This window comes from Canis lupus, chromosome 11, assembly GCF_003254725.2.
Source record: "Canis lupus dingo isolate Sandy chromosome 11, ASM325472v2, whole genome shotgun sequence".
Classification (NCBI taxonomy): Eukaryota; Metazoa; Chordata; class Mammalia; order Carnivora; family Canidae; genus Canis; species Canis lupus.
The window spans coordinates 32,909,989-32,922,833 of record NC_064253.1 but is presented as its reverse complement, the minus strand read 5'-3'; the positions used below and the strand labels follow the sequence as shown (position 1 = coordinate 32,922,833).

General features: G+C 35.6%; 1 long non-coding RNA gene across 1 annotated transcript; it reads right to left on the bottom strand.

Moving 5' to 3' along the window:
- Positions 1-1,411: 1,411 nt before the first annotated feature.
- LOC112649631 (uncharacterized) lies at positions 1,412-10,625 on the bottom strand. Its single transcript, XR_003129694.3, has 3 exons — positions 10,402-10,625; positions 9,244-9,372; positions 1,412-2,070 (listed from the first exon to the last, which is right to left on the bottom strand). It is a non-coding gene; the product is annotated as an uncharacterized LOC112649631 (long non-coding RNA).
- Positions 10,626-12,845: the final 2,220 nt, after the last annotated feature.

Below are 12,845 nucleotides of genomic sequence, written 5' to 3'. Positions count from 1 at the left end.
CTCTTGCCCTATGGGAGAGGGAATGAATATAATATAAAATTATCATTTAAAAAATGTAGGTTATTGTAAGCTCCGTACACAGCCTAATGTGGCAAATTTTTAAAATATGATGATCTGTGGTTTTCCCATAGGGTGACTTTGAGGATTAAATACAACACATGTCCATTTAAAAAAATTTTTCTTGTGACCCAGTTTACACATACAGTGTTCATTCTGATGAATTTTAACAGTTTATATACCTATATAGGTGAAATTGTCATAAGAGCCCAATTCCAAAATACCAAGATTTCAAAAGACCTGGATTCCAAATGTCTGTCATGTCTGCAGCAGGTACAATCAATTCCATGGCCTTCTTTGCTTTTCAATTTCTAATTCCAGCTGAACTGCTGCTTTCCACAAATCATTTTCAATACAGTAAAAAACTCAGCCCTTCCTTTGACTTTCAAATTCCGTACATTTATAAATCCAGTAGCCTTTTTCCTGAAGATTTGTAGATGTTGGTAGCAAAGAACACTAACTGTCCTTAAAGATTTGTGCTTCTCTTTCCTTGAAGTGTGTATATACATAATGGAATATGTCTGTGTGTGTATGTGTGTGTGTGTGTGTATGTGTGTGTGTGTGTGTACGGAATATTAGTCATAAAAAAGAATGAAATCTTGCCATTTGTGACAACATGGATGGAGGTAGAGAGTATAATGCTAAGTGAAATAAATCAGTCAGAGAAAGATGAATGCCATATGATTTCACGCATATGTGGAACTTAAAAACCAGAACAAATGAACAAAGAAAAAAGAGACAAACTATAAAACAGACTCTTTCACTATAGGAACAAACTGATGGTTTCCAGAGGGTAGGTGGGTGGAGTGGGGCAGAGGACAAACCAGCTGATGAGCTCTAAGTAGAACTGTTGAATCTCCATATTGCACACGTGAAACAAATACAACACAGTGTGTTACCTGTACTGGAATAAAAATAAAAAGTAAAATTTCACTAAAAGTAGAAAAAATGAGAGGAAGAAAAACTCAAGAAAGAAAAACACATAAAACAAAAGGAAAGGAAGGCTAAAAGAAAGGAAGAAACAATGAAGTGACAACAGAAGAGAATTTGTCAACCTGAAGAACACCACAGAGGGAGGGGCACCTGAGTGGCTCAATCAGTTAGGAATCTGACTCTTGATTTCAGCTCAGGTAATGATCTCAGAGTCCTGAGATTGAGCCCCAATCTGAGCTGGGCATGGAGCCTGCTTAAGATTCTCTCTCTCCCTCTCCCTCTGCCCCCACTGCTCATGCACATTCTCTCTCTAATTCTCTCTCTCTTTCTCTCTAAAAGAAAAAGGTGACAGGGGCGGGGGGGGGGGGGGATAGTCTTACCCAGTGGCAATGTGTTACAACAGTGTCTAGGCTCCCCTATGTGTTACCTTGTCCTTATGTTCCATATGGTAAATTAATTCCAACAGTGCCTATGGATTCATCAGCTTAACAAAGTGGGATAACTTTCATCTTTAAGATTAGCCAGCTTCCTACATTGATTTTGATTTTTCTCCCTTATGAGCCTCAGTTTACCCTGATATTTTTCTGCCAAATTAAACTATGAATAGTAGGACCTTTGTGTATGATAACTGCATTTCTCCCTGTAAACTGTTAAATCTATTGCTTGTGAGTTTGGTGTTTGTGAATCATCCCATAGTAGTGACCTATGGTGTGTTTACTGGGCCAGCATGCTAGGGGCCAAACTCCAAACTATGATGATCTCACCAAGGTCCTATTCCCAGGTGTTAAAACTGACTAGGAACCTAATTGCATTTGGATTATGGCCCAGGTATCTGCATCACAGCTAATTTTCATTACTGTAGTTATTAACATCATAAATATCAAAGGTTAACATTAAGAGCTCACTGTTCAGATACACTGTAAAGCACTTTGTGTTCTTATTTGTACTTCACAGCAACCTTGCTAGGCGCTATTATAATTTTCAAAAAATAGTCTTCTAAATTGGAAAGTTGTTTCCATCAGCCAAGTTTCAGGTTCCACATGGACCCATAGGAGCAGAAGAGGTTCCTGCCTTGTTAATCTGATAAAAAAAAAAAAAAAAAACTTTCAATGTCTTGATAGATGTCACTTCTAGATTTCTTTCACATCTAAGAGGCCAGAATTATTTCCCTTTTTCTAGAAGAGAAAGATAAGGTGCAGAATGTTAATGTGGTAAATTAAACTTGTTCATATTAAAAAATCTAGTTAGTGACAGTGCTAGGAGTTTTGCCCAGGTCTGTCTAACATAAGATATGTTTACTCAATAATTTTTGGTAAGTGAGATATTAGTTTTACATATAACTAACCAATTAACTAACTAGACAAGTAAACACTCCTAAATCATTGAATTTGGTGAAGTCTGACTGTGGGAAATTTAGGAGATTTGCCTTTGGTTGTACATTCTGAATTTACCACCTGTAACTTAAACATTTGCACATGTAGAAAATAAGTCATGAGTGTGGGAAAATTCTCCCCTATTTACTCTTTGGATTCTATTAACTTAGCACGAAAACCCTTCTGGCTTCCTCATAACCCTTATCCATCCACACCAACAGAACTTGAAGTTCTTCCTCTCCAAATAAAGGAATGGAGTGTCTGAGAGCCTAGGAAAGAAATTAGGATGCTCCCAGAGGAGTGAGAGTTTGGAAGAACAGAGGACAGAAAAGATAAACTTGACCAACCAAACAATATGGCCTAAACAAAATTATGGACAGACTGTGGCAGATTCCTATAAATAATTAAAGAGTAATGTGCAAGGATATGGAAATTAAAATCCATATAAGTGACTATTTCTGTGCCAAAGAAACTCCTGATGCACAAATCAATGTAGAATGGCAGTTCTCTGCCAGACTAGTGGTTTAACTTCTCTTGTAAACCACAAAAATGCCCCACTATAAAGATGGGAGTGGAGACAGTGCTCCCCAAACCAGCCCGCACGTTTTTTCCCTTTCACTCTCAGGTTTCTCTTGACTAAAAAGCCACAGCCCTTCTGACATTCAGAAGTTTATTGGATTTAGGTATTTAAGAGAGTCCAGCTGAATCAACATTTCAGTGAATGGACTCTGAGTGAGGGCAGAAGCCCAGGCATTTCCTCATAGCCAGTAGTCATGTGACTCCTCTGTAAAACTTGCTATTGTAGTCCTCTCTGAAGATAGCTAGCTGGGCACAATCCTATTGGATAAGAAAACAATGCCTCACAAAAAGGTGAATTGACTTACACATTGGAGATGGGTGAAAAATTAGAATTCAAATTTCTGGCAAGATAGTAATAATTACAAATGTCTTTTTCTCTAAGCCTGTGTCTTGAAGCTAAAACAATTATGTATTTTCCTTGACTGGATCTTTGAGTGATATCAAAACAATGTCAGGCAACATTAAACTTTCAATTAAAATATTAGAAGCCCTGTGTTTGGCAAGGCCAAGTATTGTTCTAAATAGCTGGGACTACTTTAAGTAGTAGATAGAAATGGTAGATTAGCCTTTTTAGGAGTATGTTTTCTTTATACCCAACCAACCAGCCTAGAATATATTTATGTAAAACCTTATAAGGCTCTCAGAGATGTAAGAAACAAGGATAAACATCATGCACTGTACTGCCAATCCCACAGGAAGTTGAAAACATGGAACCACAGAAGTAAAAAGTAATGACTTAAGGGAAAGTCATTTCCTCCTGCTTTAACTTTGATTGAAGTCTATTTTCATTTCATGTGAAGATGCTTAGATCTGGCAATGTCACCCTAAGAGTAAACCAAGCAGTTATAAACAAGCCAGAATCAAAGAGGAAAAAATTATACAGGAATTCTCAATTTGTCTATTCTTCCTACTTTGTAAGTAATCCAGATCATGACTACAAATCTATTAAGGCTGAAACACACTCAGGAAGTAACAATCTATTTTTCTGAAAAAAAATTCTGATGAACAGTACAGCAAATTTTATAGTTAAGAATTAAGTCTTGTGTGCCTAGCTGGCTCAATTGATAGAGAGTGCAACTCTTGATCTTGGGGTTGTGAGTGTGAGCCCCATGTTGAGGATAGAGTTTACCTAAAAAACAGAACTAAATCCTATTAGTAGTGAATAAATGAAAAGTAATAATAAATCTAAATTATCAATAGTAGCACCTAGGGTGAAGGCACCTTATTAAAATGTGTATTTTTCCTCAGATTTTTTAAAATATTGAAAGGATCAGGGCAAGAACATAAGAGTCCTTTCTGAAATTATGCTTTTCTGTTAAATCTCATCTTAAAGAACAAATTTAATATTTCTGCTCTTAATACTGCTCGGTTTCCAGCACTGCCTCAGGTTGTTTGTCCTATGAGAAAGTAGCATGCAAATCATATATATGACTTATAATGATTTCCAGTTGCTAACTTTCCTTAAAACATGGTGCATTCTATTTCATTCCAAATTGAAGTTCCATTCAAGCTCCTTGCATAAGCAGACTCATCAAGTATGTTTTCTCAGTAAGCATTTATTATCTACTATATGTTTAGCAAGGTACTGAGTATTGGCAATACGTGTAAACTCAGTTTGAGGGAGTAGACGGTCATATAAGCAAGTATAATTGATGAGGTACGTTCTGTGCTATATAAAGTATAGATCTAAGTGAGCTTAACTGTTAGAAATAGCATGACCCAGAATCTCCCAAAAGATTCAATAGCCCTTATCACCTCTTATAGCCATGGAAAGGAAATTTAACTAAAGAAGAGTTTGCACAACCCTAAAGAAATCTAAGAAATAAAGTTTCTTCTTCTCATCATGTGGCAACAAAGCATTCAATTTCTGTATGAAAGATGTCCCAAGAGGTCTGTCTCCCCATCACAGAAAAACAATATGCTCCATTTTCTTTTACTCACGGTAAATCTTATTTATTTGTCCATGTCTTTTCCTATCATTATTCACTTTGTTTTTATAAACATTGATTCAGAGACCTAGTTGAGATGATGCATGTGTGTTTATATATGTAAGTATACATGTATACATACATACATATATTTGATTTATGTATATATGTGTTTATATATTTGATTTATGTATATAATGTATGTATATATGAATATGATTTTTGAACAATGTCACTGCATTATCTTTTTAAATAAGTAAAAGGAATAATAACAGCAGTGCTTAGTATTTATTGTTTCTAAAATTGTCTCATTCACAGTATTAGACACTTTACATGTATATTTTTATACTTAATTATTGTGAATTTTATCTACACATACATATGACAAGTTTCATAGATCCATAGTTACAGGTTTGCACACTTTGAACATTTGTATTTAGAAAGATTGCTCTGTCATCTTGGGCTTCATTTTACAAGGAGGAATCTAAAATCTAAAGAGGAAATACACTTTCCCAAAGTCATCTGGAGAATTTGTGGCAAATTAGAACATAAAATAATTTAGTTTATAGGAAGTAAGCTTTTCCCAGCTTATGGAGCTCCTTTATCTACCTTCAAACACTTGCAAATCCAGTTTTTTTTTTATAAGAACATATGAGTTAGATAAAACAAGTAAAATATATTCAAATCTAACCAATTGTTCTGCATAAATTTGGGAATATTTTAAATGAAAGAGAAATGAAATTAAAGAAATGAGAAAAACATTTAATTACACACTAATTCTATTTATTGTCAACACATTATGAATATCAGTGGTTTTTGTCACAACACAATTATCAATATGTTCAATCAGACATTTTTTTGAAATTAAGGCTCAAAAATATTTATGAATGGTAAGAATAAAAGTTACTATTCTAGAGTTGTAGAGATGATAAAAATAATGTTTTATGGAGTAATTGAAAAAGCCTTTATAGAGACAATAGGATTTGACCCAGACTTAAAGAGTTAAGTCTGAATGGACCTAGAGAATTGGAATATATTCCAGGTGAGAAAAACAATTGGAGGAGGAAACAGCATGCTGTGGATGCAGAAAGAATATTTGTCATTCACCAGGAAGTTATCCCATGAACATTTACTGAGTGTTGTGTTAATTTTATTCTTTTCAAATTGCAGAGACATACCCAGACAGTCTCCTGTAATGGAGTTTGTTTTTATTTTGACAAAGTTGTTCTGCTGTAGAATTCCTTTGGTGTCACTATCCTCTCTCTAGATATTTATCTCGGTCTCTGCTCTCTCTCTCTCTCTCTCATCCATTCCCATCTTGGAAGGTGGAGACAAGGGTAGGGAAGAGGACAGCAGAGAGATAAATGAAATACTGATGACACATTTTTCTATGACCTCAAAGAGTTCATGATATCTTAAGAAGGAAAGATGAAGAAAACCCACTATATTCTATAAGAGAGAACATCAGGGATGCCTGGTTGGCTCAGCGGTTGAGAGTCTGCCTTTGGCTCAGAGCGTGATTCCGGAGTCTCAGGACCAAGTTCTACACCGGGCTTCCTGTATGGAGCCTGCTTCTCTCTCTGCCTGTGTCCCTGGCTGTCTTTGTGTGTCTCTCATGAATAAATAAATAAAATCTTGGGGATCCCTGGGTGGCGCAGCGGTTTGGCGCCTGCCTTTGGCCCAGGGCGCGATTCTGGAGACCCGGGATCGAATCCCACATCGGGCTCCCGGTGCATGGAGCCTGCTTCTCCCTCTGCCTGTGTCTCTGCCTCTCTCTCTCTCTCTGTGACTATCATAAATAAATAAATATTAAAAAATAAATAAATAAATAAATAAATAAATAAATAAAATCTTTAGAAAAGGAAAGAAAAGGAAAAAAAGAAAAGAAAACAGCAGAGGGTGCTATGAGATCAACAAGAAGGGGCTATTGTTCAGTTGGGAGTTTAGCAAGGGTTCATGGGTAGCTTTCTGTAGGAGATACCTGTGAACCAAGTCTTAAGTATGAGTCAGTAAGGTCAAGGTTTGTAAGGTTGAGGAAACATTATGGGCAACAACATGCATGATTCATCATGAGGTGCATTTGAAGAACTATAGTAATCTGGTATTTCTAGATTATAAAGTGAAAGATGGAGAAGATAAGCAGTAAACCAAGTAATAGTTGGATTGTGTGCCCTGCAATGGTTTGTGCTTGTTTCGTGGCAATGTGTTGCCCTTGGGAGGTTTGAAGCAATAGAGCATAGACTTTCATTTAGAAGGATTATGCTTTTGCCTAGGTGAAGGATGAGAATAAGACAGGAAAAGATGAAGAACTGTATAATGTAAAACACTATGAAATATTTCTTAATTTGGTAGAGTTCATACTACTTTTCCATGTATAATCTATGTCCTGGAATCATTTGCCAGTGCTAGGCTGCATTAGGAAATATGGTGAAATAAATATTGTCAGAGAAAATAGCAAGATAGAGATATGGGGCAAAGAAAATCTCTTTTCTCTTGACTGTTGGATGATGCAATAGAGAGTGAACCAGATAATCTTTCAGTGACAAGCAAGAGTAGCAGATTATTTTTTCACTACAGTACTCCCACTTCTGAAGAAAGCTATGGTCAACACCCCTTCATCATTGAAAAGGCTGAGCTTCCTGTGCCTGTAGCACAAAATGCACGGTTTAGTTTCATCTGTATATAATGGCATGTGTCATCACAGAATACAAAACTTAGCAATACTACCTAGACGTCAATGCCTAGATGTCAATGTTTTCATATGCTGCAGCTGATGATCTGCAAATATCAAATGATCATCCCAGGAAAATTGTATAAAACCCCCCTTTATAATTGCTTGCTTGAGTGGCAGCATTTTAGAGGGATGGAAGTAACACTAGTAGGCAAATGCTGATGAAAGAACCCTTAGCAATCCTGAAAGTTTGTGAAACCTCACATGTGTTTCCTCTGTACTATATCTCAACTAATTTGGCACAATTTTGAGGTGACTGCACTTGTTTGGTTTGCAAATTAGGAGAATATAAGGGTAGGTTACTCATTAGAGTAACTCCAAAATGAGTTTACCAACACAGAAAAGCAGACTGCTTTAAGTTTTATTCTTCATAGTAAAAATCTAACACAGTACAGTTGCATTTTGATATATTCTGATCATGATATAGTAGATGTTAGGATAATGCAGGCAAATCAAACTTGTAAATGAGAAAGGACAGTGGTAATGGAATTTATTTTTACTTGAATTATTCAGGTTGTTTATTTTCTTAGGATAAATTTACTGGATAACTTTGAAACATTCCATTCAACTTTGCTTTTCACTGGCTATTTAACATACTGCAGTGAATACCATAGACTTTCAAATATCATTAGACAAAAATGAAGAAAAGGATTGTCTAACTACTAGTGCAGATAGACATACGGGGACAGTCAGTAATGCTGATTCAAGATACATATTTTGATCCTTCCAAGCAGGGTCCTAATGCAAATTCCTTATGGCTGCATGCTAGAATGTTCTTTTATTTATCTGTATATTTTCCAAGGAGAAAGCAGAGATTCTTCTATGAGAGGATGTCTATTTTGCCAGGATTTCCTATTCCACAGAGAAAGGGTGGGTTGACATTGTGTAAAACTCCACAAGCTCCCACTCCAGCTCTGGTGTCATTTCCATATTGAACCCCAAATAGCTCTTTCCTGAGTGCAGCTGGTGATATCACAAGAGGCTTTGCAAAACTCCAAGTTAAAAGAATCAGAATGGGGATTTGGGGAAATGGAACCCTTCACCTCATCGTAAGCAGCGTTGCATTCCAGTTCATAGAACTAATTAAAGTTGATTTATTATTTTCATGTCAAAGTAGCACCAGGCTCAGTCTCCACAAAGAGAAAGAGGCCAAATCAATAGTTATCTGCCTTTCTTTTGTTTTGAGTTTTTTCTTTTCAACTGTAAATTTAGAAAGACCATGAAGGATGCACAGTCTAATTATCTGAGTCACTGTTAGCAGAGTTCTCTATCTTCCCTTCTTTGCTTAATTGCATAGAGGAATGCCTTCCTCAGAAATCTGTATTTGACTGTGAATCTTAAACATCAAAAGTTATAAGTGAATCAGGACCTCCCTTTTACAGCATTTGTTTTTAACCCTTGGTCCCATTTGTTACATTTTCATACTAATAACAATGTACATCACACTTACATACATTTCTATACATTGCAAGTATATGTTTATAAATATACATTTTCATTTATAATTCTTTCCAGCATAGGTCTAAAATATAATAGATGCTTAACAATTAACTAATTGGATAATTAGACAAACATTTGAAGAATTATCACTATAACAAAAGCTAAATCATTTTTCTTTGAATCTTACATAGAATTTGCTTACCTTTTTTAGTGTGTGTCTGATCTATATATTTGTTTTTGAAATAATAAATACATTTCTGTGCATATTAAGCTTTAGAAAAAGCTTAATAAAAAGCTTCTTTTATTGAAATCCCAAATGCTTACAGTGAATCTAGGAGAATAATGTGAAAAGCAAACATATATTGTTAAAAAAAGAAATTGAAACTAGTTCTTTTTTTTTTTAACATTCTGAGTTTTTAGTGGGAACTTTGTCTTAATCTTTTATACTTGTTGCATTGTTTAGATAAGCACACATGTTTTGCCTCGAGTAGATTTATTCTGGTTTGGGTCATTGAATGGGTGGGGTTTAAAATATTCATAAAGAAGGAAACAAAAGTGATGGTAATATTACGATAAGGAACAAAAGTGCCAAAGTTCATTTTTAATATTCACCAATGTGTGGCCACTTGTTAAAAATGATCCCCAAAGTGTTATTAGAGGACTGTATTATGTGCTTCTTTCTTTGTATTTTCACAATACAAGGGAAAAAAAGCCACAAAAATTTTTGGATTGATCTATTTCTTCTTGGCTGTGGAAATTTACATTAAGTAATCAACAGGCAGCCAAATACCACAGAGCTATTATCTTTCAGGACTTGTTTCAGGGTGGTACTGCTCCTGGCTGAGTATCTCCAAGTCTAGTTACCATTTGCAGATTTTATGCAACTTTTATCATGCGTTTCCATAAAAACAAGATGATCATATTAGTGAATGTGTGTAAGGGAAAAGGGTAGTCTCAGAAAACTCTACTGCAGTCCTTCTAGATGCAGTCTCCAGCTGGGTTTGACTCGTGCCGTATCAAGAGGGAAGATAGCAGGTGCACTTAAGATGGTTTTGTTTGAGTCAAATGATCAGGCCTCTCCTGTTTTATCTTAAACTTGTGAAGACGGTTTATGTTTCTGATGAGGGCAGCCAAATAATGCACTGGTAACCCAAGCCTATTCATCCCCTGGCTATGGGGTATGTTACATTATACTTTACCTTTCAACCCAGGGGATGATCTGAGTTATAAGGTGTTGTGTGCTTCCCCTGAACGGAGGTCCATCTTTCAGATTAGCCTTAGAAACCTCACCTCTGAACTCAGTCTTCCACCTAATGTTTGGAGGAGGGGAGTACAGTTCAGTGAGTCCACAGACACTTACCTTGTCCCTCTGTTTTTGTTTTCACTTGTTTTAGTGCATGGTATCAGCAGTATTGAACTCATTGTGTTCCTCTTCATGCTTGTTATCCCTTTTGTCTTAGTTGGTGGCACCAATTTTCATTAACTTTTCAAAACTGGGAGTCATTGATTCTTCCCACTCACTACGAGTTTTGACCTCTAGCTCCATTTTTCCTCTTGGACTCTGTTCCTGTAATTTGTTTCCATTGGCTTGTTCAATATAAAATTCATCAGAAGAGAATTAATTTCTATAACAAAGCTATTTCTCGTATAGACAGAAGGAAAAAAAGTAAAGCAAAAGGGAAAGGAACCTCATATCTTCTCAAACATTTGTTTAATAAATTACAACATTGCAAAAATTCCATCTTCTTCCAGATGATTAAAAAAAGAATATTAGGGTGCTTGGGTGGCTCTGGCAGTTAAACATCTGACTCTTGATTTTGGGTGAGGTTCTGATCTCAGGATTCTGAGATTGAATCTTGCCTCAGGCTCCATGCTCAGCCTGGAGTCTGCTTGAGATTCTCTCCCTCTCCCTCTGCCCCTTACCCTACTTGCGCACATGGGCATGTTCTCTCTTAAATAAATAAATAGATAGATAAATAAATAAATAATAAATGAAATTTAAAAAAGAAAATTTTAAAACAATGAATTATACTTCAGTATATTTCTTGTTTTTTGTTTAAAATGTGTACTTTCCTCATTTATAAAAAACTGCTGTATATTGTAAGGACAGTGCATGTGTTATAGGAAATTTATAAAAGATCATAAATAAATACTTTTTAAGAAAAAATAGAAACTAGAGAAGGGACTTAATTTTACCTTTAGTCTGATGTAAGAATGGACATGATTAAAAAGTTAATTATGGGGATCCCTGGGTGGCGCAGGGGTTTGGCGCCTGCCTTTGGCCCAGGGCGCGATCCTGGAGACCCGGGATCGAATCCCACGTCGGGCTCCCGGTGCATGGAGCCTGCTTCTCCCTCTGCCTGTGTCTCTGCCTCTCTCTCTCTCTCTGTGACTATCATAAATAAATAAAAAAAAATTAAAAAAAAATAAAATAAAAAATAAAAAGTTAATTATGTTGAATTTCCTGGTAGCAAAAAAGATGACAAAAATAAGATATCTGTTAGATCTATTTATATAACTTATCACAGGTAAACAGCAAACCTCAGAGATTTAAGAAATACTCTCCTAAATTCTTTGCAGTTGTGAAATCTGAAACCCTTTATTTATCTGAGACAACCTCTCTCCCCTGGTCTTGCCCTTCCCTGACTCACATAGCCAAGTGATTTTCTAATTGAACTCTTGATTCTAAAATTCAAGAATGATGATATTGACTTTATTTGTTAATAAATTTTTTTCCTGGATCTTAATCATTTTCAGCTATGAATTCTTTTAAAAAGCTTATTAATTCCCTCAGGAAACTAAAGCATCATTAACTCATGTATTTGTGTACCAAATAAGATAATGGCATAAAAGTGATAGGTATGATCATCAGGAACTTATCATAAATATCTATGAAATTAAACACCATTAGCTATGTAGATTTTAAGTTACAGAATTTATATACTTTTTTAATAAATTTTAGTTAGATTCAATTAATTAACATATAATGTATGATTGGTTTTAGAGGTAGACATCAGTGATCAGTGATAATACCCAATGTTCATGACCTCACATGCCCTCTTTAATGCCCGTCACCCAGTTATCCCGTGCCCCCATACCCCTATCCTCCAATGACCATCAGTTTGTATCCTATGATTAACAATCTCTTATGGTTTGTCTCCCTCTCTGATTTTGTCTTTTATTTTTTCCTCTCTTCCCTCTGATCTTCTGTTTTGCTTCTTAAATTCCACATATGAGTGTTAAATTTAGTACTTAAAAAATCATAAAGTGACTTTCCACTATGGCTGGGTAAATTTATATGTGTCTCTGACAGGAAATATGTGATGTAGTAGTTTCAAAAAAGAATCAATTCTAGAAAACAAAGGCAAGAAATTGTGTCCTTCTTTACTCTTGACTTACACATTAGTTCTAGAGCCTGATATGTGATTTAGTTCTGATAACTACTGTATTCTTTTAATATTTAAAATCTTAGATATTTCTTTTCTTTTACACTGAGCCCTTTGGGTGGCTTGGCACACACTTCTTTGAGGCTTATCCTATAATTGAGCCTCTGATAAGCAAGAAAAACATACCCATTCACTCTAGCAGTTCTGTAAAGATTTGGTACTTCCTATCCAGATTAACAGGTAGTGCTGAAATTACTGTGAAACAAATCAATTGGTCATTCTATAAAGAAGCACAAATTGTGTATGTTGACCATCTTCTTTCCGTGCCTCCAAAATGTCTGTGAACAGATTCTTTCGAACAGGGAGTATCTCAACCATACAGGTGGATGGGATACAGATATACAGGCTGCAAAAGAAC